We start from the raw sequence: 19,666 nt of genomic DNA on the forward strand, positions 1-19,666 counted from the left end.
TCTAGCGTTTTTAACCACTCATGAAAATAAGCTCTGGGTATTCTGACATTTTTCCTTCTGGTGAAATCAGTCTTGAGGGACTGATTTAAGCCTGAAGGTTTGTGATACAAATAAAGGTATGTTGCAACATCAAAGTTCATGCAGCTTTTCATTGAAGAGTGAATGTTTTCACATGTAAAGCTTAAAAGGACAAAGGGATATAAAGCAGTCTTATTTTCTGAGTAGGGCAAATGACCCAGGAAGAAACCTTTGTAAGGCAATTGCTTATAAAGGTGACTTAATTGTCACCCTGGAGGAAACTATAAACTTGGAACACTACCTCCCAAGAAAGAACAGGAGAGGCCCTTCTCTGAGTCATAATGGTGGGTGGAGCACAGTGTTGGAGTCTGTCATGAAAGCAGTTTATCTTGTAGCTAAAATTTCTGGATGTAGTTTCATCTTTCTGAGTTTATAAGCATCCCAGCTTGTTTTCTTTAAAACTAAAAGAACATGTACAGAGTTATCTGAATTTATAAGAATGGAAGGCAGGAAGACATTAGGGTCAATCAAATATACAAATATTAAAAAGTATAAAGTCACTTAAATTGTTCATAATTTATTTGCTAAGAATTCACTTGCTATTTCTGCAAAAGAGGCACCTTCATTTCTGTGTTTTGCTACTGCTAATAATCAAGTGTATTTGCATTTTCTGAGTACAAAGCAAGTAATTAGGAGAACAGGTGTCCTGAAGACAGCTGAGTGGTAGGTGGAAGCCAATCTGGCTTGCCCATTTTCTGTGTTTCTAGACTGCGAGAGAGAACACAGCTAGTCCTGGAGTCAAGCCAAAGGAGGAGACTGACGACTTGAATATCAAGGCCAAAGGCTCCAGTTGTATAACATTCTGGTTTCCTCTGCAGATGGTGGCCATATCCCAGGACATCAATGGTAGGTCTCATCTCAAAAATGTGCAAGACCACCCTATAAATTTTGCATCCATGCCAAATCAAATTGTGGGAACAAACAGCAGCTAGACTTCACCAAAGGCAGTCAATTTCAAACAGATCTCATGACTTTCTTCCAGCCTGCGTGCCTTGTCCTAGCTCACAGTCTAAGACTTGCTGGTATGTTCTCAGTCACCAGGGTTTCCCGCTCACAGACCCTAACTTCCTATGACAGGTGCTGACAGCTGCCAATTCCTAATATGAGTCACCCTCCTCCTCCAATCCACTAACAGAGATTGTAAAGGGCTTCTGTAAAGATAGTTCGCTTCCACCTACAAATAATAGCACAAAAAACTGGAAAACATTTTTTTTCATTTTTTTAAAAAAAATTGTTAATAGGTAAAAAGTCACTAAATGGGTGAGATTAGAGAGTCCAAAAAAGCTAAAATTATGAGTGACTTATCTGGATGTGGAGAGAGATGACAGGGAAGGAAGAAAAGAACAAGAGCTTCTAAGTATTTATAGCATTCAACAGCAATGCTACAAACAATAATAGAAGTTTTTTTCCTGCTAGCTATAACAATGTTAGCTAGTATTTTCTTACCAACTAATACTTATTATTAATTATTCTCTTTGCTTTGGGCTTTAAAAAAAGTCATTTGGGGCACTTGTATGGCTTAGTCAGTTAAGTGTCCAACTTCAGCTCAGGTCATAATCTCATGGTTTGTGGGTTTGCGCCCCACATCTAGCTCTCCACTGTCAGCACAGAGCCTGCTTTGGATTCTCTGTCTCTCTCTTTCTCTGCCTCTCTCATACTCTCTCTTTCTCTTAATAAATAAACATTTAAAAGTATAAAAAAAATCTATTCTAAAATACCTACTGACAAGCCTTTTAAAAATACCTATTCTTCAATCCCTAATCAGTGAAGATAAATGACTCATGCTGCATTTATATACAATGGAAGTTCCATTTTTTTTCCTTAGCCCTTCTTTCAAGTATGTCTCTGTCCATTCATACATGTCCAGGGAACTATTTCCTTCAATTTTCTATCAATGAAATTGACGATCCCTTTCAGAATCTTATGATGATTTAACTCTGGAATACTATAAGACAAATATTCTATTTATAATCAGATAGGCGAAGATACTATTACTCAAAGCTTCAGGAAGATTTGTTTCATTTGTTTTAGTAGAGAAGTGAAGGATATTATCACACATTTTGCTTAGATTTTTAATGTTAAAAGTTTTCAAATTGTTTTGAATCATTACATGATTCCAAAAGAAGGATTAGACCTTCTTTTCCTTCCTCCTTTCTTTCAGTCATCACTGATTAAGCACCTATTCACATTCAGGCCATATGGTTAACACCAAAGAAATAAAGATGAATACAGAACTGTCCTTGACAACTCTCCTGGAGGTAATAGTCTGGTTGAAAAGGGAGAGGAAGAACAGAATAAATACTATACAAGACAATACAGACTGTGGAAGAGGTATATACTGAGTAACATGGAGGTATTCATAATTCACAATGTTTCTTTGAGTGCTAGACTCTGTCTAGCTGCTGCTGATAGAGTACAGTCACTGAATTCAAGGAACTTACATTGTACAGAAGGAGCAGGAGGAGGATTAATTTCAGTGACAGAAAATTGCACAGAATATTATGAAAGCAAAGAAGAACCTGGGAGGCAATGCGGACAAGTGCACTTTCCTGGAAGAGCATGTAACATATGTGAGTCTTAGGTGATAGGCAGGAGTTAGCTAAACAAAAGGTAGAGGGCTAAAGGCACAGGTTACAAAGCAAGTTGGAGGGATTTATCATCTCTGGAGAGTTGAGTCCTAGACCGAGGTCAACAGAAGCTGAATGGAGGGAGACACAGGTGCCAGTCCACAGAAGGATCCAAGGCCAGTTGAAGATACAGGACTTTATCCTGTCCTGGGGATACACTGTAAGTTAAGAGGTCAATGGAATGGCCAGGTTTCCATGTTTATACTCTGGCTGTTTCATGGTGATGCATCTGAGAAAGACAATACTAGAAGCTTCAGGCATTGTAGTAGTACTTTTCACAAGAGATAAGAACTCTTGCCTGGGGCTGAGGTGGGAGCCTTGAAGAGAATGGCAGGAGAAATACAGAGGAGATGAGATCAGTAAGACTTAGTGACCAATAGATGTAGGAAGTAGCGATACTAGGAAAATCAAGAATGACGCCCAGAGTTCTAGCTTAGTTAACTGGATCAATGGTTATGACGCTAAATGAGAATTTAGGGGGGCAGAAATAGGCATGAAGAGGAAGATGATCAACTTGGTTTTGGACACCTTGATTTTGAGGTGCCTGGATTACTCTTGGAGGAGCCACCACAGGTAATTAGATATTTGAGAGGGATCTAGGCAGGGGATATAGATTTGGGGCTCACCAGACTCTAAGGGCAGTTGAAAAATGCTGAGTTCAGTTTTGGGCACAATGAATTTAAGGACCCACTGGATTGTGGCAATGTAAGTCTAAAACTTCAGAAGTGAGATTGAGTGAGACACATGTTTTGAAAACAGCAATTTATGTGTGGATTGTATTTCTCTCTGATTACACAAAATATGATTAATGATGTGGTTAAATCTACCCAAGTGCTAAAGGGAAGATGTAAAAGGTGAAAGCAAATTAACAAAGCACAGAATAAAGAAGATCCATAAAAACTGAGCATCACATCCATCAGGTTTGTGAGAAGGCAACTGGGGAAGTGGCACAGTAATTAGAGAAAATGCTGAGCTGGGAAAATCATTCCTAAAGTGGACATTTCTCTGGTTGTCACTTTCCTGGGGCTTCCAAGTAAGAGCTCAGACTAGTTGGGGGTTTTTAGTCCTCAGTGGTCCCCATATGGCTCACATTCTAAAGCTTAAATTGTGAGGTTAGGTTGAGAACATGGTTCTGGTCAAAGAAGTTATTATTACTTACAACCATTCATTCAACACCTCATAACTTGCCATTGTATATTTTTCTGTGCTCAATTCATGTGTAAATGGCAGGGGAACCTAGTGAGTGATGGGCCTGCTTCTGACAATTTTTTAAACTTAAACCATGAACCGCTCTTCATTCAGGCTTCATAGCACCTCTGGGCCGTGGCTACCCACTGGAATCATCTGGGGAACTTTAATGACGCCAGATGCATTGACCCACTCCCTCAGACATGACGATTTAATTGTGGTGGGTGGGACCCAAGGATTCATATATTTTCAAAGTCCCCCAGGTGATTCTAATATGCAGACAACATCGAGAATCACTGCCCTCAAGTAGGGAAACACCTGCTTTGCCAAATCAGAGTAGTGGGGAAGAAACCAAATAAGAGACATCATGGATCTGCATGTATAATCACATCGTAAGAGGGTGTTGAGGAACGAACTAGCAGAGTCCTAAGAAAGCAGAATTAAATCGTTGTTTGTTTTGTTTATTTGTTGTTTTTAACCTTAAAAGATCCCTGTGCTAGGGTAGGAAATGGCTCAGGCATAGAGATCTAGACATTTCCATGCTCCTTCTAGCAGCCAGATGTCTGCGAAAGCCCTCTTGCAGACTGGAACAGAGATGCCTGCTGTACGAGACATTTTACTCAGCTCCACCCAAATGGATGGAAAAGCTATGCTAGATGTATATTTATAATCACTTATCTTGTGACTTTTGTACTCTTTTCCTGGTTTTTCCAAGCTATCCACTTGCCTTCCTACTTTGTGTATGTATCTCCAGGCAGCACATTCCAAGACTCATCGTAACCTTGGCTGCTTAATAAGTACTTGGCTTTGGGTATTTTAATTCCTCTGGCAACTGTTTCTTCGTCTGTGCCCAAGTTGGTTGTGAAAGTTGAATGAGGTAATACATCTGAAGTGCTTAGCATGGTGCTAGACAGATTGTAAGCTCCTGAAAAACTGGGTAAAGCCACACTGCAGTTATTTGTAATACATTTTATTGTTTATTTATTTATCATAGCCTCCCCTAGGTTTTCCCCTAAAACAAAAAGCATTTCTATAGGCTTTCACAGGTGTCTCCATCCTGCTAAGCACTTTGGCATTTACGTTCTTCAGAGCTAAGGAGAGCCCAGATAAAACAGGCCAAGGGTATGGACTGCAATCCCTCACTGAGCCATAGTTTTATTGTGCAAATGCCTGGTCTGACCCCACCTCCCCAACTTTATTAACATTTCGTTTGAGTCCTGGTAGGGAAAGCCAAGAATAGCAAATGTCCCTAGTCCAACATAGCCATCAGAGTTCCATACACCAGATGAGTCTGTAAAAAAGTAATCTAGATGTCCATGGGTAATGGTTGAAGAGGACACTGAATATTACATGGAAAGCAAATAACAGTGTCACTATAATCTGTTCTTTGTCCAGAGCCCTGCATGAAATAAAAAACAATAAACTCATGGAGACCTCAGTCCATGAATACAGACTTTGCTTTGGTTGGCCATTTCAAGGCGCATTTGGTAGTATTATCTATCTGTGGTTTGTCTCTATAGGAAAGTGAAAACATCTGTCATTGAGTAGTAAGAATGACAACTGAGTAGTGTTAACAATCCACTGAAAAAGTGTGAGATGATAATTGATCTCTCGACTAAATAATTCTATTTAACATGACGTCTATTGTACAGGATTCAACAAGAAAGATCAAGAAGTTACCAACCTCTAGTTGTACACACACACACACACACACATATATATATATATATATTTAAATAGCAGAAGTATAACATGAAAGCACCATTTTGTATTTTCTTGCAGTCACTGATACTATTTCGGCTTTTTCTTTATGTCTACTGTCTGTTTTTCTGTCAGCTGAAAGTGTTTCCTTTCTATTCCACATTGCACTTGATTAGGTCTCTTACATTATTTTAAGTAACTCTACATCATATGTTCTTTCAGAACACTGAATGCTGGTTCAGTTTTTCCGGACTCTAAAATGTTGCTTTTTTTTTTTTTTTTAAGCATGGAAATCAGCCACTCTGTTATTCAGATTTACTTGTTCAGTGTGGCAAGTAAGGAGATGTGGTGGGTCTTCACTCCAGAACTGGTGCTCCATTGTGGGCTGAATGTATTTACAAGTCTGGACAAAGGCTAGCTTCAGGCCAAACTGTGATGTAAATTTGTCCAGTTGATCTCAGCACTTTGCTAGATGCTCGCATTAGCTTGAATGAATGAGTAATGAAGGTGAAAGAGAAATTACTAAGGTCAGTTTGAGAAACTTCATTTTGCTTAAGAGAGGATCAATTTCTTGTCCTCATTACCTTAATTTTCTTAAATTTCTTTATTTCTAACTAATGATTCATACTTTGTATAAGTAAAAAATTACTAGGGTAATCCTCATTGAGACAGTTCAGCCCGGTCTACCTACCAGATATGGCCCGCCCATGGTAAGGGTTTCCAATATGGTGGTTTCTGCAGTAGTCGCTAGGGGTCAGGATAGAGCCAAGAATCAGATGGGCAGAGGACCATTAGTCTCCATGTGGCCAGCTTTTGGGGGAGCCAATACCCAGCAGTCCCAGTTTCAGAGCAGGGACAGGCAAAATCTCAGGACACATCTACAAATATCAATACACAAAGCAAGAACAGAATAGGAAAGCAGGCCAGTCACAAGTATTAAAAAGGACATCAGAGTTGGAATAAAACAGAGATCCTGGAAACCCATGGATACCCAAACTAGTGTCAGGGAAGTTCGGAACCAAAATTTGGAGACAAAATTAGAACTTTGTGGGGATAGGAAAGGGGCTATTGCTCTAGCAACATCTGAGTGAGTTCTAACCACTACAACTTGTCTGTTGGTTATTAATTAAAGGCTTATTTCCTTATAACATTTGTGGTTAGTCATACCTTTTGACCATAAGATTTTTCATCTTAATTTGAAATACAGTGATGGATAGTATAATAATAAAAAAGGTAGTATGAAATTCAATCCACTTTTTCCTGAGAAAGTTGTGAATTATATAATTTTATCAATTCCAGTATCTTTTGTTGTGCATACAAAAAATCCTGATGGGGCACCTGGGTGGCACAGTCAGTTAGGCGTCTGACTCTTGATCTTGGCTCAGGTCATGATCTCCAGGTTGGTGAGGTCAAGCTACACATGGGACTCTTCACTGATGGTGTGGAGCCTGCTTGGGATTCTGTCTCTCCTCTCTGCCCCTCCCCAAATTATGCTTTCTCTCTCTCTCAAAAATAAACATAAAAAATAATTTTAAAAAATCCTTATATATGTCCACTAAAAGCTGAATATGAACAAACTGTGTAAATTGTAGCAGGGACAATGTAACTATTACTGAGGAAGAGTGTTTTGATGGCATAGAGACTGAAAAGGGTTATGTATTTATTTTTCTTTGCAAATATATAAGAACAAGTTAGTTCTAGTTGAAATAATCCTTGTAATAAAAGAAAGTAATAGGTTTTGTGGGTCCTGAAGCTTGTAATTCTGAGGGAGAGCCTCTTTGATTTGATTATAAATTAATTAATGATGAATACAAAATTCAATACGGAAGCAAATAATTATCTGAAAAAAAAATCACAAGAAATTACATATTCTTCTAAAATCTGAAAAATACAAGAAACAGAAAACCTGGAAATATTTTTATTAATAAATTGTTTCACATACTTCTAAAATACCTTGTTTTTCTGTGAGCTTTTTTGGGCTTCATGTTCTTTACATGATAAAGATTTGTAAGATCTTTTTTTATGAAAAGAATAGAAATATAATTCATCTGTTTTAGCACAATTGGTCAGAATCTATATGTGTGCACACACTGGCATGTATATACACATGCATTTAACTTATTGATTATTCAGAAAAGGTTTTTTTCAGCTTCATACCTTTTTGTTAGCGTGATAGAAATTTACAGAATTGTAGACAAATTTGCAAACCTCTATCAGATTTCTCTTATTTATGAACTAGAGTTTTTAAGATATTTTAGGTTTTCTTGTGCAGTATCTAATCTTAAGTGCTGCTTAAATTGATGATACTCACAGGGCACCTGGGTGGCTCAGTAGGTTAAGTGTCTGACTTCAGCTCAGGTCATGATCTCACAGTCTGTGAGTTCAAGCCTTGCATCAGGCTCTGTGCTGACAGCTCAGAGCCTGGAGTCTGCTTCAGATTCTGTGTTTCCATTTCTCTGCCTCTCCCCTACTTGCGCTCTGTCTCTCTCTCTCTCTCAAAAATAAATAAAATTAAAAAAAATAGATTGATGATACTCATTTAGCAGTTGTAATGATATACACTGCATTTTATGTTATACTTATTGTAATCCATATTTTGTATGAAATCTAAAAATGAAATTTAAATCTTTTTCCAATATTGATGGATTTATACTTCTTCATTAATTAAACTATCAAACTATGAAGAGGGTTGATTCATTATTTTTCTCTAAAAGGTATTTCCTCTTAATAAATTATTGCTTTTGGCAGATAAGTTTTTTCATTTGACGTTTTGTTACAATCCTCTTCTTGATTGATTTCATCCTGATCATTATCACTTTTGTTTAATTTTCAGTTAATTTTTTATCTGAATATTATCTCAGATCTTTAACAAATGCTGTGAAGGAGATAAAAGAAGCTGCTTTTCATGTATATGAAATCAGGACTATGCAAATACTCAGACCATGTAAATTGTGGTTAAAATGGCCAATTTTCAACTCAACATTCCCTTATCATGGGCCCAAAATACTCATGGCCACCTATATATGTCTGATATAAGAGGAAATGTGACAGAGGAAAAGTCATCATGGAAATTGACAGTGTTTTTAACCAATGGCAGCTAAAATATCATATTTTTATATATTTAGCAAAAAAATGATGTTTTGATTACCCCAGGCAAGTAAGGGGGCCTGAAATTTATGCTCCATTGGCTTTGTGGCAAGTCTTCTTTTAGATGATGCTTAATATACACGTATACAGTTTGTCTGTGTATGAAATTATGAAGTATGACCCAATTATTTAATAATCTGGATGACACTAGGTAATACACACAAAAAATCCTAATTTCCAGTTGAGAAAGACATGGTCTTCTAAAATTTTTTTTGCAAGCAATTATATTTGCATTGGTGCTTATAAATATATTGATATAAGAACTAGGGAAGAAACAGTAAGATACTTGAAGAACAATGAAATAAAAGCTATTTATACCTCACATGCATATACACAGAGTGACACAGAACGGGTTTAAAATACCAATAATGTGACCTGCTTTGGAATATTATGAAGAAATACTAGCCAACCATAATTTGATGTCTCTTAACCCCAGATTTGGCATTTTTCTAAAACTTGCCATGCATGCTTACCATATTATACCTAGGAAGGTCCACTCTAATTTGGAATATGAAGCAAAAAGAGTGAATGATTATCCCTTGGGCTCTATCCCTGGCAAATAGCTATACAGATTATACCTTAAACAGAGCAGAATCTCAATAAACATTGGCTGATTTTTATTGAATTAATACTTATTTTAGGGACTACTATCTATTTTTAAGTGTAGCCAGTGTGTCATTGTTTGGCAATCTGACTCTTAGACACTCAATTTGCTCAAATCTTGTGTCCATAAACTTGACCCCTATCACTAAACTCTCAAGTTCTGGTCTTACTCTTTTTCCACACTTCTTTTTTTTTTTCATTTTGTTTTTTAATGTTTATTTTTGACAGAGAGAGAGAGAGAGACAGAGCATGAGTGGGGGAGGGGCAGAAAGAGAGAGGGAAACACAGAATCTGAAGCAGGCTCCAGGCTCTGAGCTGTCAGCACAGAGCCTGACGTGGGGCTCGAACTCACAGACTGTGAGATCACGACCTGAGCCGAAGTCGGAGGCTCAACCGACAGAGCCACTCAGGCACCCCTTTTCCCACACTTCTAACTGAATTGCTTCCAAGTTATGTGAAATCAGTAAAGGTTATTGATATCATCTAAAGCAAAGAATAAAGCATAAAGCACATCTGAACTGAGGAATGATTCTTTTTTATAATGTTCAGTACGTTAAAAGCTGTTGGACATTTAAATCAAATTATTGTACCTGCCAGAAAGAAATTTAAATTTTGTGTTAACTCAAATTGTTCCCCAAGTAAATGCAAAAGCTCACTTGTTTGAATGGTTTGATCCAAAACAAAATTTAGTGCATTAAAAGCTCTGGTTATTTTAGTTAATCAAACATGTATGATCCTTTAAAAATATTTTTATACTTTTGATTCATTTCTTTCCCTAACCCATCAAGTTGGTTTTCTTGAATGTTCTCACTCAAGTGTCAGTTTGATTATATACCAAATTCTCTTACTCCCTTCCCTACCCCTCCAAAGAAATAACAATGTCAATTCCTTCAGAAAAGACAGCATGCTTTAGGAAAACCAATACAAATAGAGAATTGCACTTTTCTGTAACTAATCTTGTCATTCCTTTGGAACAGAGAGAAATCCTTCTGTGAAACAAGTTGTGACTCAGTGAGTGTGGAATCTTTCCTTTCTCTGGGGAATGAGAAGGATTTGGGTTAGAACAAAAGAACCATTTTGCAAGAATAGTTGTTAGGTATCAGATTAATGGATATCTTATAACCTAAGTTCTTTTCTTGTGTTTTCTAGACAATTCTTTGGCCTCTATTAGGCCACGTATTCTTAAGTCCAATTTCTAGTTGGAAGCATGACAATTAAGATTGTTATCAATTCCCTGGCCTTTGATTCAGAAACTTCCTTCACTGTAATTTATAATTTATGTGGATAATTTCTCACGAGTTCCATTCAATTTACCAAATACTTAAGAAGATCATTATGTGTATGGTATTGTGTTAATAACTGTGGATGATATGAAAATAGAACAGATAAATGTTTTACTTTCAAGGAACTGACAACTCAATGAAGGAAATTAAATAAACACCCTAATAAATACAATACAAAATTCAACAAGAGAAATAACTAAAATGTGTTATAAACAAATATTAAGAGTCAAAGAGGGAAAATATATGTCAAGTTTGGGAAGACTCAGGAAAGACTTCATGAATGAAGGATCATCTGAGCTGGGTCTCAAAGGTTGGGGGTTCGGTAGACCAAAGAACCTCTCTTGAGCTTGCAAATGACCAAAAACAAATTAAAAAAAAAAAACAACAGAGGAAGACAGTATAGCCAAGGGACCCTTTGGATTCTAATACTAATTTTTGCCATAAGTTCACTCTATGTCACTCAGGACAAACAAATTATTCTCATTTACCTTGTCCCTAAAACAAAGATATTGGACTGATGATTCTAATGTGCTCTGTAGTGTGCTGAAGTACGGACAAATATCAAAGCAGCAAACAGGAGTTAGTCAGCGGTCACTAATTAGCTTTGTGACACTTCAACTGCTCAGGCCTTGATGCCTCATTTTGAAGTGAGTCTGAGGGGGTCAGAAGACTTCAAAATTCTCTGTATAGCTCTGGAAGTGTATAATTTAATACAAACCCAGCACCAGTTTCTATTATCATATTTTGACCAGAGGAAAGTAAACATTCCATCAATGAGTAACACGGATATTGGCACACTGTAGTTGGTCAATAAGTTCTTTATCAGACAAATTACTTATCATTAAGATTCTTCCCTAAGGTTTTATCTTTGGCTTTCATTTGAAACATATTCCTCTGTTTCCTCCTTTTGCTTAACTCTCTGGGTTTATTTGCCTATGTTATTCAAAATCACTACCTCTCTCAGTCTTGGAGAAGTGGCCTTGTGTAGGAGATGAAGCTTACAGTTCAACCTTGCCCTAGTTCCTGGTTTTCTCTCAAACATTTGTGATTATTGAATCAGCCTGATTTATTCTTGATAGATCACAGCCGTTGAAGGGTATGCCAAGACCTGCCAGTATTCCAAAAGGAGGCATCTCAGTCAGCACCTAGTTTTAGGCTGATTGGAAGCCTGATCCTCCAACAGCAGCTTTTAAAGTCTGCAAATATGTACAGTCCTGTGGGACTATAATGGTAAATTCTGACCCTGCTGAACTGTAAACCACCTGCTTTGGAGATGCCCTCTAGGGACAGATATGTGGAGATTTAACAACATGCCAATGGGTCAACAAAAAAATCAAAGGAGAAATAAAAACACCTTGAGACAAACGAAAATGGAAATACAACATATAAAAATGTATAGGATACAGGAGAAGCAGTTCTAATAGGGAAGATGCAGTCCTACACCAAGAAATAAGAAAAATCTCATATAAACGGTTTCACTTTAACCTAAAGGAACTAGAAAAAGAATAACAAATTAAGTTCATATTTAGTAGAAGAAAGGAAAAAAGATCAGAATAGAAATAAATGAAATAGAGACTAAATAGACAATAAAAAAGACCAATGAGGGCTGCCCGGGTAGCTCAGTTGTTTAAGCGCCCGACTTCAGCTCAGGTCATGATCTTGTGGTCTGTGAGTTTGAGCCCCACATCAGGCTCTGTGCTGACAGCTCAGAGCCTGAGCATGCTTCAGTTCCCTCTCTCTGCCCCTCCCCTGCTCACACTCTGTCTCTCTCACTCTCAAAAATGAATAAATGTTTAAAAAAAAAGACCAATGAAACTAAGGACTGGTTCTTTGTGTGTTTTTATTTTTGTTTTCCTTTTCAAATTTTTATTTAAATTCTAGTTAGTTAGCATGCAGTGCAATATTGGTTTTAGGAGTAGAATTCAGTGATTCCTCATTTATATTCAACACCCAGTAAGAGCTTGTTCTTTGAAAAGATGGACAAAATTGACAAATCTTCAGCTAGACTTACCAAGAAATAAAAAGAGGGCTCAAGTAAGTAAAACTGTAGTTAAAAGAGAAGTTACAACTAATATCACAGAAATAGAAAGGATCATAAGAGACTACTATGAACAATTATACACCAATAAATGGGACAATCTAGAAGAAATGGATAAATTCCTAGAAATATACAATCTTCCAGGACTGAATTATAAACAAAGAGAAAATCTGATTAGACTCATTGCTAATAAGGATATGAAAACACTAATCAAAAACTTTCCAACAAACAAAAGTCCTGGACCAGATGCTTTCACTGATCGATTCTGCCAATCATTCAAAAGTTACACTTTTTTTTTTTTTTTTTAGAAAGACAGTGCAAGTGGTGGAGGGGCAGAGAGAGAGGGAGACACAGAATCTGAAGCAGGCTCCAGGCTCTGAGCTATCAGCATACAGCCTGACGCAGGGCTCGAACTCACAAACTGTGAGGTTGTGACCTGAGTTGAAGTCGGATGCTTAACCAACTGAGTCACCCAGGTGCCCCAAGAAAGATTACACTTCTAAAGTCATTTCACAAAGCCAGTATTACCCTGATACCAAGCCAGACAAGAACACCACAAAAGAAAATTATAGGCCAATATCCCTGATTAAGATATATGTAAAAATCCTCATCGATATTTTAGCTAGCTGAATTCGATGATACAGTACAGGGATCATACAATATGATCAAGTGGGATTTATTCCAGAGATAAAAGGATGGTTCAACATTTGCAAATTCATCAACATGATGCAGTATATTAACAAAACAAAGGATGAATTTCATATAATCATCTTTATAGATGTGGGAAAAGGATTTGACAAAATTTAACATCTGTTCATGATAAAAACTCTCAACAGAGGGGTATAGAGGGAATGTAACTCAACATAATAAAGGCCAGATATGACAAGCCCACAGCTAACATCACACTCAACATCATACTCATCAAAGCTGAAAGCTCTTCCTTTAAGATCAGGAACACAACCAGAATGACCACTCTTGCCACTTTTATTCAGCAAAGTATTGTAAGTCCTAGTCAGAGGAGTTAGGCAAGAAAAAGAAATAAAAATCATCCAAGTTGGAAAAGAAGAATTAAAACTGTCACTATTTGCAGACATGATTTTATATGGAGAGAAAGCCCCGAAGACACTGTGCACAAATTGTTAGAACTAATAAACAAATTTACTAAGTTGCAGTGTATAAAATCAGTATACAAAATCTATTGTGCTTCTATACACTAACAATGAACTATCAGAAAGAGAAATTAAGAGAACTATCCCATTTAGAGTTGCATAAAGATAATACCTAGGAATAAAATAAACCAAGGAGATGAAAGACCTGTACACTGAAAAGTATAAAGACATTGATGAAATAAATTGAAGACACAAAAATGGGAAGATATCCCATGGTCATGAATTGGAAGAATTCATAATGTTAAAATGTCCCTCTTACTCAAAGCAATTTACAGATTCAGTGCAATCTCTATAAAAATTCCAGTGGCATTTTCCCCAGAAATAGATCAAATAATTCTAAAATTTGAAGTCACAAAAGACCTCAAATAGCTAAAGCAACCTTGAGAAAGAATAACAAACGTAAAGGCATCATGCTCCCTGATCGCAAACCATATTACAAAGCTAAATAATCAAAACAGTATGGTATTGGCATAAAAACTGATATGTAGATTAATAGGGGTGCCTGTGTGGCTCAGTCGCTTGAGCATTCAACTTCATCTCAGGTCATGATCTCACAGCTCGTGAGTTCAAGCCCCGCGTCAGGCTCTGTGCTGACAGCTTGGAGCCTAGAGCCTGCTTCGGACTCTGTGTCTCCCTCTATCTCTGCCCCTCCCTCGCTCATGCTCTGTCTCTCTCTGTCTCTCAAAAATGAATAAACATTAAAAATTAAAAAAAAACCCAGATATATAGATCAATAGAACAGAAGAGAGAGCCCTGAAATAAAGCTGTGCATATATGGCCAATTAATTTATGACAAAGTAGGCAAGATTATGCAATGGGGAAAAGGCAGTTTCTTCAATAAATTATGTTGAGAAAACTGGAGAGTCACATGCAAAAGAATGAAACTAGACTATTATTTTACACCATACACAAAAATTAAGTCAGAATGGATTAAAAACTTGAATGTAAAAACTGAGACATAAAAAGTTTAGAGGAAAACATAGAAAATAATTTATTTGACATGATATTGGTGATTAATTTTTGGGTCTGACTCCAAAAGCAAAGACAACAAAAACAAAGATAAACAAGTAGGACTACATCAAACTAAAAAGCTTCTACACAGCAAAGAAAACCATCGATGAAATGAAAAGGCAATGTACTGGAGAAAATATTTGCAAATCATATATTCGATAAGGGGTTAATATCAAAAATATATAAATAACATACAATTCAATAGCAAAAAACAAAAAAAGGCAGTCTGATTTAAAAATGGGTAGGGGATCTGAATAGATATTTTTCCAGAAAGGACATACAAATGGTCAGTGAGTACATGAAAGGATGTTCAATGTCACTGTCATCAGGGAGTGCAAATGAAAAACCACAATGAAGCATCACCTCATACCCGTTAGAATGGCTATTATCTAAAAGATAACAAATAATAAGTATTGGCAAGGTTATCAAGAAAAGGAACCCCTGTGTACTCTTGGTGGAAATGTAAATTGGTGTAGCCACTATAGAAAACAATATGGAGGTTTCTCACAAAATTAAAAATAGAACTACCGTATAATCCAGAAATTCCACTTCTGGGTATTTATCTGAAGAAAAATGAAAACACGAATTCAAAAATATATATACACCCCTATGTTCATTGCACCATTATTTACAATAGCCAAAATATGGGAATAACTCAAATGCCCATTATATATATATATTATATAATATATATATATATAATGGAATTCTACTCAGCCATAAAAAATAACAAAATCTTGCCATTTGCAACAACATGGATCAACCTTGAGGGTATTATGCTAAGTGAAATAAATTATACAGAGAAGACAAATACCATGATTTCACTTACATGTGGAATCTAAAAAACAAGATAAATGAACAAACAGAGCAAAACTCACAGATACCAAGAACAGAATGGTGGTTGCAGAGGGGATGTGGTTAGGGGAGCTAGAAAAATGGCTGAATGGAGTCAAGAGGTACAAATTCAAGTTATAAAATTAGTAAGTCATGTGGTTGTAATGTACTGCATGGTGACAACAGTTAATAATATTGTAGTGCATATTTGAAAGTTGCCAAGAGAGTATCTTAAACGTTCTCATTACAAGGAAAAAAAATGTTCTATGTAAGGAAATGGATTGTAACTAGACTTACGGTGATTGCTTCACAACATATGCAAATATTGAATCATTATGTTATACGCCTGAAATTAATATATTGTCATAATCAATTATACTTCAATTAAAAGAAAAATACTTATAATAAAGATGTTTCCAATTAGCTACTTGCAAGCTGCTTTCAGACCAGTGGTTTTTTTAAGTGAAAGGAAGTGATATCCATACTGTAATGCCTGTAGTGAAGTATTAAGAGGATGCCATGTTTGGAGGGACATTGAATGTCTTTAACTGGAGCCCCCTGAGTTCTCTTTTGAAAAGAGGACAAAGTCTGAAAGTTAGATAAGAGGTCTTTGAATGCCAATCTTAAAAAATGGAAGAATATTCCTTAGATAATAAATAACAGAGACCATTGTTGACTCAATAGGAAAGGTCCATAGAGAGGCAATTGTTAAATAAGGGACTTGCTTGGTCTTTATTTTGTACTGAATACTGAGAAATTTGCTTGAGGATCTGATACCACAATGGGGATAATTTATAGTATTTCATTTCCTTCATTCTTCCTGCATGTCCTGTCTCCCTGAGGTTATAGCTTGGGAAGTAAATCAAGATTTCAGCTGAAACTGTTACCAAAGCACTTAGAAGTTCATATTGATTCTCATTATTATTTTTCCAGCTAAGCCCAACTCCTAAGGCTCTTTTAGTTACAAGCCTGCTTTCTTAGATGGGTGGGATCAGTTTTCTTCCCTAAAGAGAAATATTTCCATGCAAATAGATGCAGTGAATCAGAATATAGAGTTGTTTTGGTTCTAGGGTTTGCATAAGAAATGTAATACATTTATCTATCCCTGCCATGTGACTGTATTTCCTGTCCTTAGAACAATTTAAGGTTAATCTTTGTCAGTTCAAACCCATGTTGTTTGAACTGTGTGCAGTCCACTTGTACATGGATCCTTTTTCAATAAATAGAGTATGGTAGATGCATCCTTCCTTATGATCTCTTCCTTATGATTCTTTTAATAATATTTTCTTTCCTCTAGCTTGCTTTATTGTAAGAATACAGTATATAATACATATAACATGGAAAATAGTGTTAGTCAACTGTTTATGTAATCAATAAGGACTTCTGGTCAACAGTAGGCTATTAATAATTTTGGGGGGAGTCAAAAATTATACCTGGATTTTCAACTGGATAGGGATCAGCACCCCAATCCCTGTGTTGCTTAAGAGTCAACTGTGTTTATCTTTAAAATTTTGCTTTATTTGAATTGCAACAAAGTATATTGTCATAAACATACTTAATAAAACACGAAATAAGAAACACTGAATACTAAATCTGGAAAACTTCCTCTGCCTACATACAATGTTTGTAAACCATAATTTGGGTTTATCCACTATTTACAGCAGACTCAAACAAGCAATAACTACTGGGCTGCCACATAACTCTTTCAATCCAAGCATCAATGTTTCTCTTATTTACAAATCAGTGAAGAAGAAAAACCCAGTAAATCATAATTCTATGTGTCAATAAATCCCATTGGCTGTATTAAAAATATATCATCTTACCACCTCCATTCACCAACTCAAGCCACATGATCCTACAAATGGATTATTGACACCTGAATGGCCTCCCACCTGCTGTTGCTACTTCTTGCTTGCTTCCCACGATAGGTTAAATATTGTCTCCACCAATTTATGTTCACCTAGAACCTCAGAAGGTGACCTTTAAGGTCTTCACAGAATTAATTAAGTTAAGGATTGAGATGAGATTCTACTGGATTAGGGTGAATCCTAAATCCAATCCAAAGGAGAAGACAGAAATGCAGAGAAGGAAATGTGAAGATAAATGTAGACATTGGCATCATGTGTCTACAAGCTAAGGAGTGCCAAGAATTGCCACTGATCACCAGAAGCTAGGAGAGAGCCATGGGATGGTGACATCTTGATTTTGGACTTCTGATAAATCTCTGTTGTTTTAAGCCACCCAGTTTGTGATAATTGGTTATGGCTGCCCTGGGAAACTAATATACTCCCTTACAGTCTATCATTATTCCCTTCTACTGTTGCTCACTCTGCTTTAGCCTCATTGGTCTCTTTGCTCATCCTTTAACAACCAAAGGGCAGTTCTGTTTTGAGCCTTTACACTTGCTGTTCTGTTTCTTGGGAATAGTCTTCCCTCAGATATGTGCATGGCTTATCCAGTGATTTCCTTAAATACTTGAGTCAAAGATTACTTTATTGTTGAGGTCTTCCTTGATTGTCTTATTTAAAATTGCTCATTTCCCAAGGATCTACTATGAGACCTGAAACCATAAAGATCCTAGAAGAGATCACAGGCAATAATTTCTCTAACATTGGCCATAGCATTTTTTTTAAAGATATGTTTCCTGAGGCAAGGGAAACAAAAGCAAAAATTTTTGAGACTACATCAAAATAAAAAGCTTCTGAACAGCAAAGGAAGCAGTCAACAAAATTAAAAGACAACCTACTGAATGGGAAAAGATATTTGCAAATGACATATCCATCCAGTAAAGGATTAGTATCCAAAATATATAAAGAACTTGTACAACTCAGTACCAAAAAAAACACATAATCCAATTAAAAATGGGCAAAAGATATGAATAGACATTTCTCCAAAGAAAACATACAGATAGCCAACAGACACATGCAAAGATACTTAACATCATTCATCGAAAAGGAAGTATCAGTTGTAACCACAATGAGATATCACTCATACCTGTCAGAATGGCTAAAATAAAAAAAAACAACAAACAACAAGTGTTGTCAAGCATGTGGAGAAAAAGGAACACTCATGCACTGTTAGTGCAACCACTCTGCAAACTAGTGCAGCCACTCTGGGAAACAGTATGCAGGTTTCTCAAAAAATTAAAAAGAATTACCATATGATCCAGTAATTCCACTACTGGAAAGAATAAGAAAACACTAATTTGAAAAGATATAACCACCCCTATGTTTATTACAGTATTATTTGCAAAATTATGGAAGCAGCCCACATATCCATTGATAGATGAATGGATAAAGAAGAGGTGGCGTGTGTGTGTGTGTGTGTGTGTGTGTGTGTGTGTGTGTAATGGAATATTAACTGTGAAAGGAATGAAATCTTGCTATTTGCAACAACATGGATACAGCTAGAAAGTATATTGCTAAATGAAATAAATCAGAAAGACAAGTACCTTATGATTTCACTCATATATGGGATTTAAGAAACAAAACAAACAAGCAGAGGAAAAAAAAGAGAGACAAACCAAAAAACAGACTCTTACCTTCGAGAACAAATAGATGGTTACCAGAGAGGAGATGGGTGAAATAGGTAAATGGGATTAAGGGTACACTTATGATGAGCACTGAGTAGTGTACAGAATTGTTGAATCACTATATTGTACACCTGAAACTAATATGACTCTTCATGTTAACTGGAATTAAAATTAAAAAAATAAAGACCCAGAGGAGAAAGAAAATCTTTTTTTTTTTAAAGGTTTTTTTTTTTTAATTAATTTATTTATTTTTGGGACAAAGAGAGACAGAGCATGAACGGGGGAGGGGCAGAGAGAGAGGGAGACACAGAATCGGAAACAGGCTCCAGGCTCCGAGCCATCAGCCCAGAGCCTGACGCGGGGCTCGAACTCACGGACCGCGAGATCATGACCTGGCTGAAGTCGGACGCTTAACCGACTGCGCCACCCAGGCGCCCCAAGAAAATCTTAACAAA

The sequence above is a fragment of the Panthera tigris genome, chromosome D3 (genome assembly GCF_018350195.1).
Source record: "Panthera tigris isolate Pti1 chromosome D3, P.tigris_Pti1_mat1.1, whole genome shotgun sequence".
NCBI classification, from domain to species: domain Eukaryota; kingdom Metazoa; phylum Chordata; class Mammalia; order Carnivora; family Felidae; genus Panthera; species Panthera tigris.